General features: G+C 41.6%; 1 long non-coding RNA gene across 1 annotated transcript in view; it reads right to left on the reverse strand.

Annotated features, from left to right (window-relative positions):
- Positions 1-2,939: 2,939 nt before the first annotated feature.
- The window catches only part of LOC116629907, a 73,715-nt gene continuing 55,162 nt past the window's right edge, over positions 2,940-21,492 (reverse strand). Inside the window, exons 2-3 of the long non-coding RNA XR_004298840.1 lie at positions 3,831-3,986; positions 2,940-3,007 (exon numbers count right to left, since the gene is read on the reverse strand). This is a non-coding gene — a long non-coding RNA (uncharacterized LOC116629907). The remainder of the gene's footprint in view (positions 3,008-3,830; positions 3,987-21,492) is intronic.

Raw genomic sequence — 21,492 nt, forward strand, 5'->3', positions numbered from 1 at the left:
TTATCATGTTGTCTAAGACACCTTACAATGGTAATTATCAGGCCAGGTGCACACCCATACTCACCCCACCCCACCCCTTTCTACTTTGAATTTCAGAAATGAACTCTATGCTCACTCCCATTCCATTGAGACAACAACAACCTGTGACTCGACGGCATGGCAAAGTAGATATTTAGCGATTATCTAGATCATTTGATTGGGATAGGCAAACAATTCATATAATTTAGGTTCTAGAGTATATCTGCGGGTCTAAAAGACAGGGAAAATCTTCCAATAGCTTATAATTGCTTCAGAGTTCTATAAACACATAGGCTGCTTTTATAGCAAATTTGCTTCCCTAATTATGTTTTACATAATCTAATGTGTTCATATTAATTTGTATTCTCTAAGCATATACCAGCCCAAAGGTATGTTGCCTGGTAAGCTGGCGAGGAAAACTGACCACAGGTGATCATCAGGGTAGAGCTGAAAGTTGGCAATAACAGGAAAGATCCAGTACTGACAAAAAGAAGGAATCACTGCAGCATTTGGTTTGGAAAATGGTGTGTGGGTGTGTGTGTATGTGTGTGTGCGTGTGCGTGCACGCACACACGCACACACACACACACACGCAAGCAAGCACACATGCGCATTGTGTGCAAGTTCCATTGTTGGTTTCGGTGCAGAGTTGGGTCAGACCCTTAGCATGACTTTAGAACATGGGCATTGATGGTGAATGATGGTAATAATAACCCACTTCAGGGGTGTGGATGTTAGCCATTAGACATACACCTCTGGCTTTGAGCCAAGACTTGAGGTGGAGTCTGAGCCTGGACTTGTCCAGGAGGCCTATGCCTTCAGCAGGTAGAGTCTTACTGCAAAATTATATCACACTAACAATGAGACTTACTGGAAAAACAAATAAAATGCTTTAAATGTTTAAATGCACTTCCAAGTATTCATCCTCCAAATATTTAGACTCTGAGCTGACTGGGCCAAGAGCCCAAGCTTCCTGTGCATGCTGGATGGTTCCAACAATCTCCCCAAGATCAGCAAATATATAACGACTTAAAATATCATCCTTTTGGAGCCAAAAAAATTATTCCCCAGGTATTGCTCCAGGAAATCAGCTAGGTCTCTGTCCAAAGGCCTCCGTAACATCTATAGAGTTGATTCATTTTTAATAAACTTTCACCAAGACCTCCATAAGACCATGGTCTGTGTCCACTGTGAGGTTGCACCATAAACAAGAGTGGATGGAGATTTGGGGGTAGAGGTGGTAGGAGGAAAAGGAAGGAAGAGGGAGAGGGAGGCAGAAAGAGCAACATGTTGAGGAAACTGGTCACCATCGAAGGCTTTGATGCCTGAATCAAGTCTTCAAGAGGAAATACGAGAAAACCAGGAATTTTGTTTTTGTTTTTTAAGGGATGGGAAGAGGAAGGCGAGGGCAGCAGAGACAGATTTCCTTTTGCATTTAAATTTCTCTAAATTCAGTAATCATAAAATTCATTCTCCTTTTCCCAGGGATATTCATACAAAAGCTTCCCTTTTTTGAAGCCTCCACAGCAAAAAAAAAAAAAAAAAAAAAAAATCTGATTCTAGAGTTTAGCCATCTCTTCTTTAACTAAGAAACTCCACCAAATTAAAGAAATACCCTTCATGTAGACCTTGATTCTAGAATATTTTATTAGTACTTCATTCAGTCTTCCCTGTGGACTAGGTAGAACAGTGGAGTCAAATTTTACATGCATTTGAAGACATGAACAGACATTTTTCCAAAGAAGACATCCAAATGGCCAGCAGACACATGAAAAAGTGCTCAACATCACTCGGCATCAGGGAAATACAAATCAAAACCTCAATGAGATACCACCTCACACCAGTCAGAATGGCTAAAATTAACAAGTCAGGAAATGACAGATGTTGGCAGGGATGCAGAGAAAGGGGAACCCTCCTACACTGTTGGTGGGAATGCAAGCTGGTGCAGCCACTCTAGAAAACAGTATGGAGGTTCCTCAAAAAGTTGAAAATAGAGCTACCATACAATCCAGCAATTGCACTACTGGGTATTTACCCCAAAGATACAAATGTAGGGATCCGAAAGGGTACGTGCACCCTGATGTTTATAGCAGCAATATCCACAATAGCCAAACTGTGGAAAGAGCCAAGATGTCCATCGACAGATGAATGGATAAAGAAGATGTGGTATATATACATGGAATATTATGCAGCCATCAAAAGGAATGAGGTCTTGCCTTTTGCAACGACGTGGTTGGAGCTGGAGGGTGTTATGCTGAGCGAAATAAGTCAGTCAGAGAAAGACATGTATCATATGACCTCACTGATATGAAGAATTCTTAATCTCAGGAGACAAACTGAGGGTTGCTGGGAGTGGGGGGTGGGGTGGGAGGGATGGGGTGGCTGGGTGATAGACACTGGGGAGGGTATGTGCTATGGTGAGTGCTGTGAATTGTGCAAGACTGTTGAATCACAGATCTGTACCTCTGAAACAAATAATGCAATATATGTTAAGAAAAAAAAAAAAGAAGATAGCAGGAGGGGAAGAATGAAGGGGGGGAAATCGGAGGGGGAGATGAACCATGAGAGATGATGGACTCTGAAAAACAAACTGAGGGTTCTAGAGGGGAGGGGGGTGGGAGGATGGGTTAGCCTGGTGATGGGTATTAAAGAGGGCATGTTCTGCATGGAGCACTGGGTGTTATGCACAAACAATGAATCATGGAACACTATATCAAAAACCAATGATGTAATGTATGGTGATTAACATAACAATAAAAAAATTTTTTTAAATTTACATGCATTTAACTTTTGTAAGTTTGATTATGTGAAAAAGTCAGAGTGGGGTGGCATGGGGTGGGTACTGGCTGAGAAACAGTCCACCAGTCCCTGGCATGGCACCTTCTTAAGAGAGGTACAAGGGCAGTTTTGATTGTCTGTGGCCTTCATCTTGTGGCTGGCTTCAGAACCTGACCCTCCGATCAGACACATCAATGCTGAATGATTGCCCCTTGGGAAATGGAAATATAAAAAAGAAGCGGAGTCATTTTTCTGATGTTTCTCAATCTGTACCATAAGGAGAATCTTGGCTTTCTAAATCTTTGGGCCCAGCTACAAAGCCCACCACCATCTCTTTCACCTTTTTTTTCTTATTGTGGAGTACAAAAATGGGGTCCACTAACGAAAAGTATGGGAGGTAGAGCCTTTCTTCCTTCCTTTCTTCCTTCCTTCCTTCCTTCCTTCCTTCCTTCCTTCCTTCCTTCCCTCCCTCTCTCCTTCTTTCCTTCCTTCCTTCCTTCCTTCCTCCTTCCAATATTTGTGGAATATCAACAATGTATCAGGTGCAGGATTCAGCAGTAAGCTAATGCTGAGTCAAAAAGGGAGTCAAAAGACGAGTCTTGACTTGGTTATGTAGAACTAGCACTGTGACACTGGGGGATCTGTGGATCCTTCTGGGTCTCCATCCACCAAAAAAGGTGGGGAAAAAAATGGCAAGTAAGTTCTAAGCTTTCTCCCAGTGATAAAATTCTGTGAAATCAACTTAGAAATATTTTCTTAAAACTTAAAAGAAAAAGGGACGTTTGGGTGACTCTAGTGGGTTAAGCGTCTAACTCTTGAACTCAGCTCAGCTCTTGATCTCAGGGGCATGATTTTAGGCCCTGCATTGGGCTCCACGTTGGGCATGGAGGCTACTAATAAACAAACAAACAAACTTAAAAGAAATAGAACAAACTGTCCTTACAGCAACTTCATCAATTCCTGACAAGCACTTTGCCCAAAGCAGCTCTTGCCTCTCAGCTTCGCCTTTCCAGGCTGCAGCCAGCTCCACTCACCTCTCTCCTCCAGACTCACCATCACCTCCTCCTCCTCTCAGCTCTGGGGCTTCCAAGCAGACACTTCCACAAAATGAAGAGATGTCTTTCTCGATTTTGTTTCCTGTCGTGGATGCTGTCTTTCAGGTCCCGGGAGGGTGATTCAGGCTTCAGTGTCTTGATGAAAAGTAAGGACAGCCATGTTATGGACAAAAGTATGGAAATCGATCTCTTGTAAGATTAATCATACTTTCGGATTGTGCAAATGCTCCATTTTCAATGACTGCATCATTTGTAATGTGGCTTTGTATGCTATCATCGGGCATGTGAGCCTGTTTGCACTTAGTTGGTGAATTTGGCAATAATAGTGGTTCAAACACCAATTGCCTTTGTTTACTCCAACCTTAAAAAAACATAATGAAACACTTGGTTACTCTCAAAGGGAAAAATGTTCTTATAAAATGCCTGAATGTTTGTGATATCCTATCAGGGAACGTTGGCCAAACACTACAATGGGTAATACCTGCTTCTTAGTTGTTCTAGCCAATCAATGAATACATATTTGAAGGAGGCCTATTCAGTCAACAGGTGACCTTAATTCACTCCCCGAGCATTAAGGAGAAGATTAAAAAAAAAAAAAGTGTAAAATTTCCTGATATCACAGGAGATGCGGTGGAAAGCCAGGACACTTAAATTTGAATCCCACTTAAGTGATTCCAGGACAGGGACTCTGTCATTGTGAGCTTTCTATTCCCTGCAAGGACATTAATGACTCCTGCTCTATCTTTCTCATAAAGTGCTGGAGAGGGTAAACTGATGGCACGTAAGAAGAAGGGGTTACAGCCACGGAACGCTCCCATCACCAAGCACTGAGCATATCTACTCCCTCAATCTTCACGAGAACCCCATTTTATAAGAAACCCCATCCCTGCACAGGGGAGGGGCTCACTAATAAAAAGTGGAGCTTTTTATCCCAACCAAAGCAGAATCCATGCATTTACCCCCATATGATAATCGATTACACAAAGGTAGCTACTAAAATGTTTTAACACAAAAGAGGAGGAAAAAACTTTTCTTTACCCTCCCCCACTTATAATGGCAAGGGGAGGGGGTAGAGAAATGTCTGCAATATTTTAAGTGTACATCACATGATTCAGATGACTTTGCTAGGTTAACAGCATGAAAATGTTTCACATCGTGTGGCTTTCTTACAAAGTTACGATGCTTTTGACTTATTAGGCTTTAAAATATCACACATTTACGCAACAATCCCACATTTTCCTCTTGAATTTACATTCCAACAAATGAAAATAATTTTTTAATATGATGGCATTACAAATTGCTGGACTCCAGGGAATCCAGCATCTCTTGCTTTCTGCCTGCTTCTACGGAGCAGGCAAAAACTTGAAAACCAAAGACACCAGCAACCTTCCAGCAAACAAAGGCAGTCATTATGTTTTCTGCACTTAGGAGCTTTTCCTCTGCCAGGCCAATACAGAGAGTACTCATCTCCTTCCAACTCCCAAATCTCTTGACTTCCTCCTTCTCCTTCTCTCTGTCTAGGGCCTTTTGAGTGAGATGGCCAATAAGCCCCTTGTTTCAAATCTCTGCAGGAACAAGTGGATGCTACTCTCAGTGTCCACTAAACCATAAGTCCTTTGAGGATACAGGAAGACATCCACCAATCTCAAGATCAAAATGCAACAAGGGGAAGTGTGCAAAGAAAGGAGGGGCTGCCCACCACTGCCTTCTCTTACAAAAATGGTAGAATCTCTGGGGAGAGCAAGCGGTTTACTCTTGCATAGTGCATACACTTAGCAAGGGTTCAAGAATAATATTCTCTACTTAGTTTCACTTTTTAAAATGTTCTTATAGTACAATAAACAACACTATTAGGAACTGAGTACTTTGATACATGTTCTCTCTCTGAACTTCACTGTGATAGGATTTGAACCTATGTCCTGCAGACACCAACACTCCGGCCCTTTTCTTTCTTTCTTTCCTGCCTTCCATCTTTCTTTCTTTCTTCCTTTCAAAAGAGAGAGCGGGAGCAGGGGGGAGGGACAGAGGGAGAGGGAGAGAGAATCTCAAGGCTGGAGAATCTCAGCCTGGAGCCGGACGCTTGGCTCAATCTCACAACACAGGGCTGGATCCTACAACCCTGAGATCATGACCTGAGCTGAAATCAAGAGTCAGGCGCTTAACCGACTGAGCCAGCCAGGCACCCCTTTCTTTTTTCTTTTCTTTTTTTTTTAAAGTAAGCTCTACACCCAATGTGGAGCTTGAACTCACAACCCCAAGATCAAGAGTTGCACACTCTGTGGACTGAGCCAGCCAGGTGCCCCCAACTCCTGCCATTTTCTTAACAACAGACTGACCTGAATGGATTCCCAAGATCACAAAGTAGCCATTTATGATCATATTTTCTTAATTATTTCATTCCATGTTCTAAAATATGTGTAATTGTGCATTTTCAGGAAAACAACATCAAAAGATCTAAAGAATGGGAGGGAAAATTTCTTTCTGAATTTTTTTGGTTTTAGTTACAAAAAGCAACACATCCACTCTAAGCACTCCTTCCCCTCTTTGGTTTTATAACTCCTGTAATGTTTCCCTGGCCCCCACTGCTAGGAAGGGGTAATTGGGTAAACCCAGAGAGGGTTATCAACCGATAGCCAAATCAACAGAAAAGATCAATTTGAAAATAAAATGGTTTGAGATGGATTGACTGCTGGAAAATCAGGGTAGCCATCTCTTTTTAACATGTCAGCACATGTCCCAAATAGTGTTCTCCAGCCTGCTATTCGCTTCCACTGTCCAACTAAGTAGGAATGCCCAAGGGAATAGGACCTTGTCACCTCCCTTGCCTCCTCCCTGCTCCCACTGGCAATCTGGCAGTATTCAGCCCCAAAGGTAGGAGTTTCATCTTGATATGTCTGGACTGGCCCTGGGCCATCCCAACAACCCTAGCATTTCTATTGTCACTTCTCTCAGCGTGGCTGTTTTCACAAAGAGGACATTCTTAATCATGCAGTAGGAACTGGGTCATCACAGCTAAACTCACCGCTTAAAAGAATGAGTTCTGCTAGACAAACATTCCCTTCCAAGTGTGAGGATGTCTTGACCATGATACAGGGTAAAGCGTCCACCATCATGTTCTTCCTCAACAGGTGGTGGGGCGGGGTGCTTCATCCCCAAGAAAGTCCAAGAGAAAAAGGAGAAGGACCATTTCAGAACATGTAATGTTGTCCAACAAGTCCAACTTAAGTGGGGAGTGGTTAATACTTGCAGGTATAATGCCTATCACTAGTTATTTGGGAGAGCAGCATGGGAAGTCACCATCAGCTCAGATGACCCGAAGCACACAAGTCAATTAAGCAGCCCAATGAAGGTGAGACGGGGCATGAGTGCTGCCCAAAGACGGTGCCACACCCAGCCCGGCTGGGTCTGAAGCAAGCCTCCTGATAGCTGAATGTGTTGTGAAATACTCGTAAACTCCTTGGATAAGTAGCTCCCATTCTTATGATAAATAGAGACTCCCAAGGAAAAAGTACCAGACCACTAAGCCAGAAGACAAATTGATGCAGAATGGTGGCATCCGCAATACAGAATAGCCTTGGAGGCTCTTTGATCTGTGCATTACTATATTTGGCTCAAGGCCCCATTAAAACCAAGCCATTTATGTTTGGGCCAATAAATAGAGCTAATAAAAGTCATCCTTGCACTGGGACTGTGTGAATGGAGGGGAACACAGGCTACGTGTGGCGTTTGGTGAGTGCGGATGCTGACGGCACTGCTGCTCTGTATATGCAGGTCCCTCTGCACCCTACGTGAGCAGGGCCCGTAGCACCCAGCACAGCAAAGCAGAGTAGAAGCTTCTCCAAGCCCCAGCATAGAAATTTCATTTGACCAATATGCACTGAGCATCTACTAGGTGCCAGAGTATAAACAGGAAGTATACAGAGATGAATAAGAAGTAGGCCCTGCCCATGAGACTCCTGACTAGAACAAAGGCATTTATGTCTCCCCAGCAATAACGCAGCTCAGACCATGATGGTGGCCAAGCACAAGGAAGAGCAATTCATTCTACGTGGGCAGATTCTGGAAGACTTTACAAAGAAGGTGCTATTTAGTCGAACCATAAAGAAGGAGTGAAAAGAAACTAACAGCTAGAAAAGGGTGGTATTCTGAACAGACACAAGCTAAGCAAGACTTTGAAGAGCTGAGGGGCAAAGGCAGCTAGAGAGAGTGTTAGAATTCTGACAAGGACGGAGTGCAAAGCCTGAGGCTGGAAAGGTAGGTCAGGACAGGCTGCAGATGGCCTGGAATGACTTGCTGTGCCTGCACTTGACCTTATTTTTGTAGGTCAGGGGTTGTAGGCATTTTGCATTTTTGTACTTTATATTGGTTTTTAAATTTTTATATTTCAACAGAACTTTTGTCAAGTGATTCCTACATGAAACTTGAATGTATATATAACCAAGAGAAGTGATGCTTTATCAATACAAACTGACTTTTATTATCTCAGCTTTATTACATTTGCCTCTTCTTAAATTAACCAACGGGAAAAGTTGTAATCGTTCCCACGTTAGTCAAGATTTTTTTCCGAGCGCGAGTGACAGAAAACCCAATCTAAACTAACTCAGGGAAGAAACAAAAAGTGGGGGACAAAGAAGGATTTATTTACTTCTGTAAATCCAGAAGTGGTTCTGGGATTCAGGAGAAGCTAAAGGAGTACAATCAAAGCTTTTTGCCCATTGTAACGCAGCTCCGCATCCCTCTCTGCCGGCTGCTCCGCTCTCTAGAAGGGCTTCCTCGCAGTGGTGGCCCCACGCTCAGAGCCTGTAACCAGCTTTGTCAGTTGTCATCTCCTTCCCAAGAGAGCCCAACACAGTCCCAGAACGAAGCCTCAGCGGCCGGGCCTGGCTCACAGGCCTACCCCTAACCCTGTCACTGGCCTGACTATGTTGCCTACTGAGTGACCACCCAGAGTCTCCATGGACTGAGTGTGGAGGCAGGTGGTGTCTCAGAGGGAAACTGAGGTGCTTCTACCAGAAGAAGAAAGGATGCTGGGCAGGTAAAAACAACAGTTGTACAAATACAACGTGAACATTTTAAATTAGGGATAAGGAATGACAATTACAGGCTTTTATCAGTCTCAACACCCAGTCTGCTTCTGTATTTTATTTTAGTTGCACAGTATTGAGAAAATCCTAATTAACGTAGGGAGTGGTTACAAATAGTAACCTTTTTTTATTTTTGTAAAATATTTTATATATGTATGTATGTATTTATAGAGAGTGTGCATATGTGAGTGGGGGGGAGGGGCAGAGGGAGAGAGAGAATCTCAAGCAGACTCCCCGCTGAGCATGGAGCCCATTGCGGGGCTCGACCTCGCGACCCTGAGATCATGACCTGAGCTAAAATCAAGAGTCGAACCCTCACCCAACTGAGCCACCCAGGTGCCCCCAACAGTAACTGTTTTTTAAACAGCATACGTGGAACTCCCAGGATGTTCTTCCATTAAATGTGTGCCTAAGTTTGAAAGGAGACCAAAAGTTGAGTAACAGGAAATTCTATGTCAGAGTTTAATTACAGAAACCACGATGAGGCTCCTTTGTTGATTACAGTGTTCACCCGGAAGATGCTTCTCAAATATGTCTGTAATAGATGATGATAAATTCAACAATATCATTTTTTTTAAAACTCCGATATCGCAGTGACTATGGTCCCGAGTCCAAATACAGTGAAATAAACGTTGTTTTGCTATTAAAGTCACAATTTGAAGTTTCAACTGAAGTGCTGACATGTTACCAGCAAGTAAGCATGGTGACATTATAACCCCACACTGCCAAATCGTATTAAAAAACATCAGCCAGTGATGTAACTCTTATATCAGAGTCCTATTTTGCAAAGTTTCCTTTTCGGAGAAAATAGTGATTTCTCATCTCAAATGAAATAGTAATAAGAACACCTTCTTTTGAGACAGTAGATAAATATTACCAGAAAAAAGTAAATTCAAGAGCTCACAACCTTGTACATTCCAAATAACTTTGAAAATCCTGGTTTGATGATCATGTCTTATTAAACTGACAATATAGAGAGTATTATTAACCACGGTTTTAAAAGACGCTGCTACCTCCTTAACAGCAAGCCTTTCTATGAAACTTTCCAGTGTCTTTTCTAAAATCACATTTCAGCAACAACGTTCCCCACTACTCTGCACCACTGTACCATTCTACATTATTTTATTTTTCTTGGTGTGAATGGCATGCTTTCTTTCCTAGACTGAAAAGCTCCGTGAGGCTGGGACTCATTCATCACATGCTTCCTCCTCATACAGGACAGTATAATGTATCCTAAGAGCTTAGCGTGACGTCTGATAGGAGGCAGGACTCAATAAATGCTTGGTAAATAAATGCATAAAAATAATTAATGTGGCTTATTTACAACAAAGTTGAAGGGGAGGTTTTGTCTAGCCATTGTGTCAAATAAAATTCCTGAGACGAAACAGTTTTGTACTCCAAATTAAGGGCAGACAAAATCAAAACCCAAAAACTTACCTCCTTCAGAGACATGCTCTCTGACTGAACTCTGTGTTTCGAGGGCTCTTTTGGCCACACACACGCTCACACTTTTCACCAGTCATTCATTCATCACTCATTCATTCATCATTCATGTGTTCGTGTACTGTCCTGGTTGCTGAGGATGTTTTAAGAAGGCATTGAACATAGTCCTTGACCTTAAGGAGCGTAGTCAGGGAGAAGCATAACAAATCATCATAGAGCCACCTGATTCGTGCCATAATAGAGATATGAATATTACATGGCGTCGATCAGCCTTTTTCAGGTTGCCAGGAAGACAGGCGTGCTCTGGTGCCTCGGGTTAACGTGGTTCGTTGTGAGGATACCGGAGGAAGTGGGGAAGAGCAGGAGGCAGCTCTAGCAGCTGCCTGGCGGAACTGGGAATGTCATTCAGGTCATAGTATACCTCCAGCCACCTGTTTTTCTTGACATGGCTTCAGCAGTAGGCATGCGTTGCTCCTTCTCTAATGCTCTGCCAGTGTGGTGACTCAGCTACACTCTGCCTCTGCTTTTCTCTGCTCGTGCTGCCAAATCCCCTCGGCACTTCTTTTCCTCCACGCCATTGCTTCCGTTTTGTCATGGCCCCCACCGCCATGGGGACAGGGCTTTCTGACTGCGCTCAGGGCGTCCGCCCATTTCTACCCAACCTTTTGGTTTAGCTCTCCTCCTCCCCCACACTCAATAGGTTTCAAATTCAAGTGGAATTTGAAGAGGCTTTGCGTGATTGGCCAGTCATCATCTAGGAAACAGGGACCACATGGGGCGGAGCTCTTGCATCAGCCCATTTCATTGGCTGCTGGAGACACAGCCTCAGGTCTCGGTTCAATCTGCTGTAGCCAGGAAAGCAGGGCTCAGGGTTACTTGCGTCACAGGAGGGTTGTAGTTGGGGCTGGCAATCTTAGCAATTGACTTTTCTTCAGTACAGTGTACCACTGTATTGTTTGCCATCTCCAGTTTCTGCCCACTGTTGGGCTTTGCTACATATAATGTCAGAGTTATAATCGATTTTTGAAATAGACTTTTTTTTTTTTAAAGATTCATTTATTTGAGAGAGAGAGAAGACGAGTGGGGTGGGGAGGGGCTGAAGGAGAGAGAGAATTTTTTTTTTTTAAAGATTTTTATCTTTTATTTATTTGTTTGACAGAGGCATGGCGAGAGAGGGAACACAAGCAGGGGGAGTGGGAGAAGAAGGCTTCCAGAGGAAACAGGGAGCCCAATGCAGGGCTCCGTCCCAGGACCCTGGGACCATGACCTGAGCCGAAGGCATACACTTAAGGACTGAGCCACCCAGGCACCCAGAGAGAGAGAGAGAATCTTAAGCAGCAGGGAGCCAACTTGGGGCTCCACCTCAGATCCTGATACTATGACCTGAGTGGAAACCAAGAGTCAGAGGCTCAACAGACTGAGCCATCCAGGTGCCCCTGAAATAGACTTTTTAAAGTTATCTTAAATAGCTAAAAATTAAAAACAATTAAATATCCCATAAGAAGAAAATAGCTGAATAAATTATGAGAAGGAAAATTAAATAGCCTTCCAAAAGAATCATAATTTGGAAGATATATTATGACAAGAGAAAATACTTATTGATATAATGGTAAATAAAAATCAGTACATACAAGTTATATAATGTTATTAATGAGCTAATTACACACTCACCTATGGAGTTGAGAGAGAATAAACTGGAAAGACAAGGTGACGGGGACTTGGGATGATGAAATGCTGTGTAAGTCTTATGGGGTTTTTTTTATGCATTTTTTTTTAAATTTCTCAACCTTTCAAAGGTAAAAGTAAAATTCTCCATTTTAAGATATATAAAGCAGTATAAATGACCACTCTTTCTTAGGAGGCAAAACCCATAAATTGGTTTGACAAAAAATACAAGGTACTTTGGATCCCACTTTCAGTAAAGAAAGTGAGGTTTTCTTTCTTGTTCATGAATGCCTAACAGCACAGAAACAAAGATGACAATGAAATCAAAAGTACAACAGAAAAGCAGGATGCATGATGGCTAATCATGTGCCTTGTGTTTTGTATTCTTAGAGGGATGTATGGATTGTCAAAATATAGTCCTTGCTCATCCTGCCTGATCATGAATAGCAATGGAATGGGGTTCAGAAGGTGCAAAATGGGAGACAGCCTGTGAACAACTGAAATCCAATGGAAAAAAGTACTAATAAGATAATATGAGGGAGAGTGCCTCGGTGGCTCAGTTGGTTAAGCAACTGCCTTGGGCTCAGGTCATGATCCTAGGGTCACAGGATCGAGTCCCACATCGGGCTCCCCATTCAGCAGGGAGTCTGCTTCTCCCTCTGACCTTCCCCTTCTCATGCTCTCTCTCTCTCTCTCTCATTCTCTCTCAAATAAATAAATAAAATCCTAAAAAAAAAGATAATACGAGGGAGCATGGAGGCCCAGAAGAGATGGCTAATTCTGCCTGTGAGAGTGAGGGAAGAATTTAGAAAGTGAGTGACATTTGAGCTGAGCCTTAAGAAATAGTAATTGAATTTTCAAGGGATCCAGGAAGAAGGCACCTTTCGTCCCTTCCTGAATTCTAAACTAATTGAGAAATAATACAGAGGGATTAGGCAGATGGGAAACCAAACTATCACCTTTATTTGATATAGTTGATATTGAAGAATAAGGCTTTATGGCTGCAGGGAAGTGGGTTTCCAATTCTGAACCCAGAATTACACAGATTTATCCATGCAGTCACAGTATTGCATGGCAGAGACAGACTTCCTGACGGAGGACAAGACTCCTCTAAAACTTACAACAGGAGAATCAGTGCAGAACCTGTATCTTCAGCAGTCAGGCCCACCCCAAGAAGAAAAAGGGAGGAAGAGGCTGGAATACATGGGTTTGATGTAGTGGGTTGAATGATGGCCCCCTAGAAGATATGCCCACCCAGAATCTGTGACTGTGACATCATTTGTGAAAAAAAGCTTCTTTGTGTATGTAACTAAGTTAAGGATCTTGGGATGAGATCATCCTGGGTTTGGATGGGACCTAAATCAAAGGCAGGTGTCCTTAGAAGAGAAGGACAGAAGACAGAGAGAAGGCCATGTGAAGGTGGAGGCAGAGCTGGGAGTGATGCATCTACAAGCCAAGGAAGACCAAAGATTACAGGCAACCACCAGAAGCTGGGAAAGAGGCATGGGACAGACATTTCCTCAAAGCCTCAGAAAGGAACCAATCCTGTCCACACCTTGATTTTAGACTTCTGGCCTTCAGAACTGCAAAAGAGTGGGGGTATAGCTCAGTGGTAGAGCAATTGACTGCAGAACTGCAAAAGAATACATTTCTATTGTTTTAAGCCATTCGATTTGTGCCGATTTGTTACTGTAGCCCAAGAGACTAATACACTGTGTTTCTTCTTCTAAACTCAGCCATCTGGAGTAGAAAGAGGAGGGAGAGTCCAGATGATTCCCCTAGTAGAGTTGCCTCCACATAAAAGGAAATATTATGAATGGGGAAGACCTATCTTCCCCTAAAATAATAATAAACGCCTTTAACGTTTTTTGAGTGCTACTCATACCAGCTATTGTTTTGAGTGGTTTCAGAAAGAATACAATAGAGGACTATGTAAGGAAAGGGAATTCCAGGCCAAGGGGGAAGCTCTGTGGGGTTTTCCCAACCCACACACTTCCTCATCTATTCCTGCACAACTTCCATCCATCCCACGGACATTTGGTCCAGGGCTACTGTGATTTACAACTTTGGGTCTTCGGGTTTCTCATGTCCTCTAGTCATAAAGATAGGAAGGTGTTTAATTATAAAATTTCTGTAAATATTATGTAATGTTTATGAAAAAAAACATAGCTATATTAGTCAGGGTTCCCCAGAGAAACAAAACCAAAAGTTACTGATTTAAATGTTAATCAGATTTAAAAATACCTTCACAGCAACATCTAGATTTGTGTTTGACCAGACAGCAGGTACCACACATAACTTTGCCAAACTGATACATAAAATTAACCCTCAAAATGGGATTTTATTTTGTTTTAATTTATGTGGTATTTTTTAGCTGTGGTAAAATATACATGACATAAAATTTCCCAATTTAACCATTTTTAAGTGTACAAGTTCAGTGCGTTAAGTACAATCACATTGTTGTGCAGAACTCTTTTCATCTTGCCAAACTGAAACTCTGGACCCATTAAACAGTAATTCCCCATTTTCTCTTCTCTCCAGCCATTGGCAACCTCCATTCTATTCTGTGTCTCTATGAATTTGACTACTCTAAGTACCGCATAGGAGTGGAATCATACAGAATTTTCCCTTTTGTCATTAGCTCATTTCACTTAGGTGCCTTCAAGTTTCACCCATGTTTTAGCTTGTATCAGAATGTCCTTCTTCATTAAGGCTGAATAACATTCCACTGTATGTATAAACCACATTTTTTTCCTCCATTCGTCTGTCAATGGCCACCTGCGTTGCTTCTACCTCTTGAGGATTGTGAATAACGATGCTATGAACATGAGTGTGCAAATATCTTTCTGAGATCCTGCATTCAATTCTTTTGAATACCTGGAGGAGGAATTACTTGATCATATGATAATTCTATTTATTTTTTTGAGAAACCACCATATTATTGTCCAAAGTGGCTGCACAGTTTTACTATACTCTAGTCAGCATTTAAAAACTGGAAGCAGAAGATAGGATGAACTGTTGCTTAAGAAAATGCATATACATTAATATTGAGCCTGTAACCACACACGCCAAAGTGCGCAAAGCACTCAACAAGTAACCAAAATAAGTTGTGGGCACTGCAGGTGGACTATGCAGCCTCCATTCAACCTTTCAATCTTTCCAAAGAGAAGTTCAATTTTATTCAGTCACTCTCTTTTTCCCTACAGTGGCACGTGCCTCCGAGAAAACCAACCCCAGCTCTAGGAATTGGTCTGATTGGTCTAAGAAAAATATCGCCCTTGTCAGGACTTAGGCTGTGCTTAGGCAGGTGACTCGATTTTGGCCAATAAAATGAGAATGAAATCAGGAGTGGGGCTCCTGAAGAATTGTTCCTCATTCTTTTTTTTTTTTTTTTTAAGATTTTATTTATTTGACAGAGAGAGAGATAGCGAGAGCAGGAACACAAGCAGGGGGAGTGGGAGAGGGAGAAGCAGGCTTCCTGCCGAGCAGGGAGCCCGATGTGGGACTCGATCCCGGGACCCCGGGATCATGACCTGAGCCGAAGGCAGACGCTTAACGACTGAGCCACCCAGGCGCCCTTGTTCCTCATTCTTAAAAAAGCATCATAGGAAGAAATCCTTTCTCTTCTTCCTCTAGACGTTGTCATTTCTGCATATAATTCTTGGAATTGCACTAACCTGAGGATAAAGCCAACATTAACCATGGAACAGTGGAGAGATGGAAAGAATCCATCACTGAATTGCTGAATTAACTGAGTCTGGAACCCGCCCTATACACGTTGGTCTACTTGATGACAGAACAAGTTTATAAAAATATTTGGCCCTCTGTGAAAATGTAATCTGGTTATAAATATGTGAAAACTGAAAACAGAGAAAAGGAGAAAAAAGAACAAAGAATAAATTGCTCACAATTTCACTGTATTGCTCAGGGTTCTTGGTTGCAAGCAATAGAAACCAACTCTGGTTCACTTAAGTAGAAAAAGAATGTATTGGAGGGATTGTTAAGGGGCTGACAAAGCCAAAGTCAGGAGAACCAGGAGTCTTTCCCAGGGGATCTGGAGCCAGGCTCATCCTGATCTATATGATGTCACCATTGGCATCAACAGCACCATAGCCACTGCCACCAGCGTCACATTTTCTGCCACCACTATCATCCTTCCACTGTCTTCACCTCCGTCCCCACTGTAATGATCTGCTTTCTGACTGTCCAAGTATCAGACCATAGCTGGGACTCAAGAAGGCAAGTCAGGAGGCTGGAGCACAAAATTTAAGTGGGTACCTACTCTCAGGGTCATACAAATGCAGATTGGCCGCTGAGAATGAGTGCCTCCTTAAATTTTACACCCTAGCGCCCTAGATGCCTCACTCGCTTACCTTGTTCCAGGTTCTGCATCACACATCCAAGTTTTGAAGTTCCAGGTGGAAGCCTGGAAGCCTTCAGTGTCCAAGCCTAGTTCGTATGACCACTCCCTGGTTGCTATGCAGTGAGCAAGAAAGGGGCTCCCCTTGCAGCTTCCACAGGCAACTAGGGCAAGGGACTCTACCAAAGCTAAACACAATGGAGAATTGCCCCCAAATTGGAACTCAGAGATGATCACAGTTAACACAGTTTGGAAGCAGTTCCTTCACATTTTCTTCCATGTGTAAATATCTTGAGGGTGGGTGCAAAAAATGACTTTATGTTTCTCACTGCAGTTTTTTGTTCTTAGAAAATATCCAATATTCAAAAGTGAAATTTACTCCATATTTTCTGCTAACCAGCGTCATACCCTGATATCTGAACTCTATCACCCCTGTAATATGTGATTCAAAAAAATGGTATATTTAAAGTCAATCATATGTTAGGCTTATGTTTTTATTACCAACATCTGATCATTGACCAATGACCCACCTTGTTAATTCTTTTCTAAAATCATTGTGGTTTGCCTCTGAAAGTCCTATCATAAATATTTAAGTTGTTGTAGGTAAGAGGGTTGGCCATTCCAACCCCCCCATACCCACGAGCATGCTAATGACAAAATCCTATCAAAGGATCAAAATACTACCAAAAAAACCCCCAAAACCCCACAGTGTGGAATTCACTAAATGCACTGGCTGCTTTTACTTTAACGGTGATACTTATAGAAAGAGGAAAAGCTTTTTGAAGGGTAAGCAGTTTAATGAAGAGAAAAAATAGATATTCAAACAAATCATAAATGGAAGGAAACTGTAGAACATTGTGATTTTCAATTTTGCCTCTCAGGGTAACTTCTTAAAATGAAACTGTGTTTACTTTAAATTTACATAGTTTAATCCTTCTCAAAGCCTGGTCAGAAGTCACTTTCTTTTTTTAATTTCACTTTCTTTAATCGTAAAAAAATTACCCAAGCCCTCTCTGCAGGTTAACTTGCAGTTTTACTTTACCTTCATAAGGCTGATTCAGTTGACAGTTGCTAAGGTGATGGTCTTTTTACAAAACATTTTATTTATGGAGACTAAAGGAGAGGCACATTTTACTTGACACTTCCTAGAAAATGATACTTGCATTTGCCATATATGTCACTCCAGGTCAAATTTTAAAGACAGGAGAACTAATAGATGTTGTGAGGCTTAATTAAATTAAGGACAAATGTAGTCCATAAACAAAAGTTTTAAAGTTTCCTAGCTGGTGGCTATGTTGTCATCCCTTCACTCTTTATTTCTCTGTTCAAGACTGTGAAACTCAGACCTCATTAGTGGACTGGAAGATTTAAAGAAATATACTTTCTCACATGGCTCAAGAAGCAGATATAAGCAGTCAAAATAAGAATCATGTAATGAGACTTTTTAAATTACTTGTCCTAACTTACTTGAAATCCCTTGAGCCCAAGACATCACCTCCTATCAGTTGAATTCATTTTACCATCTATTGTTGTTGTTGTTATCATTACTATTAAAGAATTCATTGCAAATGGTAGGGATATCCAAAAGGATAAACCCAAAGCTACTTTCTGCATGGAATACTTGCCGTACATTCACCATTCTTAAGCTGCTATATTTCTTGAGGGAAATGTATGCATAGCTCACCACCTTTAATTCCCATCTTCCTACCTCAAAAGCTACCAATAGGAAGTTGACAAGCAGAGCTTCTCAATCTATTTATCCTAAGTTACAGTCATATGATATAATGGGACCCAATAGGAAGACTGCAAAGGGCTTCTGGGTAGATTTTCCTCATTTCTAAAAGGAAACACAAGACAGAGATATTCCATTTTTCTCTTCTAGACATTTATCATTTATAAGTAAAGACTGAAACTGTTATAGACATCTTGTTAAAATGTGGACAGAAACAAAGACGCTGGGAATGACAGAGTGGAAATTTGGGTAAAAGAAAATCTAGGACCATGATGGCATTGCTAAGCCATTAAAATAACCCTGTAATCACTTTTCCTCCAAACTTCATATTTTGTGAAATAAATGTGTCTTTATTACTTAAGTAACTTAGAGCTGGATTTTCTGTTATTTAAACCAAAAGCACTCTCAATGATTGTGACAGGTTACAAAAATGGCCATAATTCTTCAACCCCTCCCCATATCTACAGACTATATAATGCAATCCTGATGGAAGGAGGCAATTTCTTTACCCTTTAAATCTGAACTGGACTTGTGACTTGCTGTGGGCAATAGACTGTGGCAGAAGCAATGTTGAAAAGTTCAGACCCTGGGCTTCAAGGGGCTTTGCATGTTTTTTCCCCAATTGTGGAATCCTGCTGCCATCATATATAAAGAATCCCAGGCTAGCCTATGGAAGAGGAGAAACCCTATAGGGAATGACTCATTATTCCCAGCCACCTCTACTGAGCCATCAAACCATCCAGCCCCAACTAACCCACCAGTTGATCACAGATACATAAATGAGCTCAACCAAGATCAGCCAATCCTGCCCATACCAGACCCTCCCAGCTTCCCAGCCAAAATTGCCAAACTACAGAATTAAGAATTAAATGACTAGTTATTATTTTAATAAGACCCTATGTGTGGGATCATTTGTCACATAGCCAAAGCTAACTGATATATGGATTAAAAGTTAAAATATAGATTGTTACTAAGAACAACTTCTCTTAACTACATGTTTCAATAAGTAATCTTTAAATATACAGTTGACCCTTGAACACCATGAAGAGTGAGAGGTGCTGACTCCCCATGCAGTCGAGAATCTATGTATAACTTTTAACTCCCCCCCAAATTAACTATTAATAGCCTACTGCTGACCACAAGTCTTACTGATAACATAAACAGTTGATTAACACCAATTTTGTATGTTATATGCATTATATACTGTATTCTTACAATAAAGTAAGCTAGAGAAAAGAAAATGTTATTAAGAAAATCACAAGTAAGAGAAAATACCTGCAGTACTGGACTGTATTTATCGAAAAAAATAAGTCCATATATAAGTGAACCTGTGCAACTCAAACCCTTGTTGGTCAAAGGTCAACTGTATATCAGTCTTGGCATTGGAAATGGATACACATAAGTGCTGCCAAAATTAGGTCATTAAATAGTACAAATGAGATTTTTGCAGTTGTGGAAATGGAATAATTAAGGACAATACTGGCATTCTACCATCATTTCCTGTTTTTGACCTGTTATGAGGTTGTCCCTATTAATTGGAGATGAGAGTGAGTAGAAAGAAAGGATGGGTAGTATAAAACCACATACAATCTGAAACCATTTATTTTTTGGCATCAGAAAACCATATTTGTATGCATCTACAATCCTAATATTTCCTTCCTAATTAAAATGTTCCTTGGCCTGGGATTGAAAGTAGATTGCATTGTCCATGCATTCCCTAATCAAGTGCAGAACTAAACAACTTAGAAACTTCCTGAGTGGTGGGGATGACCAACTTTTAATTAAATGGCATGTCAGTTCACCCAGCTGCTCCAGCCCAAACCTAGGAGGTGTCCTTGATTTATTTCCTTCCCTCACACCCCATATCCAAACCAGAATCAAATCCAGTCAGCTCCAACCACCAAGATATGTCCAGAATCTGACTTTCTCACCACCTCTATCACCACCAGCTAAGTCTGGTCCATCTTTTTGCATTGTATTCTCCTAATTTGGCTTGTTTCCTCCACTCTTCAACTCCTTCCAGTTGATTCCCTGCACAGCAGCCTAAGTGAGCTTTGTAAAAAGTAAATCCATTCATACCACCTTCTCAGTGGTTCCCCTCCAGTGATTTCCTATCACACTGGGAATAAAATCCAAACTTCTTGCCATAAAAACCAAACTCCAAAGGCTTGTAGAATCTGACCTCTGATCTCATCTCCTGCCACTTTCCCACTTGCTTACCATGCCTCAGCTACACAGACCCTTCTTCCACTACTGAAAATCTTTCCCTCCGTAAGGGCTTTGTCAGCTCTATTCCCTCTGCCTGGAATGCAGATCCATTGTTGGTCCTCTCATTTCATTCAAGCCTCTCCTCAAATGTCATGTCACCAGAGATGCCTTCTCTGACTACCTAAAAAGGAGACTCCACCTCCACTAATTCTCTATCACTTTAACCTGCTTCATTTTATTCTTATACTTATGCCTGAAATTATAGGATATATTCATGTGTTGACTTATTTCTTGTCTGTATTAGTATCAGTTTCCAATCACTGTTGTAATAAATTACCACGAACTTGGTGGTTTGAATAACACGAATGTATTATCTTAGAGTTCCAGAGGTCAGAAGTCTGAAATGGGTCTCACTGGGCTAAAATCAAGGTATCATAAGGCTGTATTCCTTTCGGAGAACTCATTTCCTTGCGTTTTTTCATCCTGTAGGGGCCACCTGCTCTCCTTGGCATTTGTCCCCTTTCCGTCTTCAAAGCCAGGAACAGCAGGTCAAGTCTTTCTCACACGCATCACTCTGATGTTCACTCTTTGGCCTCCTCTTCCATGTTTTAAGGCCCCTTGTGATTATAGTAGGCCCACCTGGATAATCCAGAATAATCTTGCTATTTAAAAGCCAGTTTACTGGCAACCTTAATTTTTATCTGCAACCTTAATTCCCGCTGCCATGTAACCTAATATATTCACCGGTTCCAGGGATTAGAACATGAACATCTTAGGGGGGCATAATTCTGCCTACCACCCCCCACAAACACACTAGAATGTGAGTTTCATTGGGGCCAGAGCCAGATCTCCTTCATCCTTCTCCAATACCTGGCACATAGCAACATGTATTGCATATACGTTTGTTAAATGAATTATTGAATGCAACGTACTATTCTAAGAGCTTACATGTCTTATCCTAATTTCGTCCTCACAACTACTCTATAAAATAAGAACAATTATTCCCATTTTACATTTGATAGAATGGAGGCACAAAGAAGCTACGTAACTTGCCTTTGGTCACATAGTAAGTGCCAGAGTCAAGGGCACAAAATGAAGCAAACTCTAAGGCCTTTGCTCTAACCACTGTGCTATGGCCCCCTCATAAGG

The sequence above is a fragment of the Phoca vitulina genome, unplaced genomic scaffold (genome assembly GCF_004348235.1).
Source record: "Phoca vitulina isolate PV1807 unplaced genomic scaffold, GSC_HSeal_1.0 scaffold3, whole genome shotgun sequence".
NCBI classification, from domain to species: Eukaryota; Metazoa; Chordata; class Mammalia; order Carnivora; family Phocidae; genus Phoca; species Phoca vitulina.